General features: G+C 31.8%; 1 pseudogene; it reads right to left on the bottom strand.

Moving 5' to 3' along the window:
- Window positions 1-284: 284 nt before the first annotated feature.
- Window positions 285-383, bottom strand: LOC117022709 (uncharacterized; annotated as a pseudogene).
- Window positions 384-729: the final 346 nt, after the last annotated feature.

The following is a 729-nucleotide window of genomic DNA, read 5'->3' on the forward strand; positions in this document are numbered from 1 at the left end:
AGGGAAGACAGTATCCTGCCTTCAGATGCGTAAGGAGTCAGGGGTATGGAGCATAAGCATTCCCTACGTAAAAAAAGCTAGTGAATACATGCTCATTGGTTCAGAAGCCTCTGCAGCCAACCTCTGCCATGACACCTATGTTTATAGCTATAGCAATTGTACCATGTCAAAAAGGATTATTTCACTGTCTCACTTCATTAAGCACCAGTCTTGTTATGAGAAAATTTAGGCTTAGACTTTTTTTTCCAGCTTTATTAAGGTATAATATTCATCATGTATAACTGGAAAATAAAGAATGCTTCACCATTTTACACGTCATCCTTGGCAGGGACCATGCTAATCTCTGTAAGTTTCCAGTTGTAGTATATATGTTGTGGAAGCAAGCAGTAAGCTTGCTAAAACTTTTTTGTATTTTTTAATTATTATTTTAATATTATTTAGATCTGAAAAATCACCAAATCCCTAATTAATAAATTAATATGCTCTTTGAGAAAAAAAGATTTTCACATTATTTTAATTGTTTCTTTATATTGAACAAAGTTGATGCTTTTTTTCTTAAAATAGTGTATGCTGATTTAATTATTGCATAATTATCTTTTTTTTTTAATTTCTGGCAGTACTAGTTTCCTGTTCAAATACTCTTCTCTTCAAATATTTCTCAGCTATTATCTCTGTATAATTCTTCCAGATAAAACTGAATCATTTCATCAAGTCCTCCCCTTAGGAAAA

This window comes from Rhinolophus ferrumequinum, chromosome 5 (genome assembly GCF_004115265.2).
Source record: "Rhinolophus ferrumequinum isolate MPI-CBG mRhiFer1 chromosome 5, mRhiFer1_v1.p, whole genome shotgun sequence".
NCBI lineage: Eukaryota > Metazoa > Chordata > Mammalia > Chiroptera > Rhinolophidae > Rhinolophus > Rhinolophus ferrumequinum.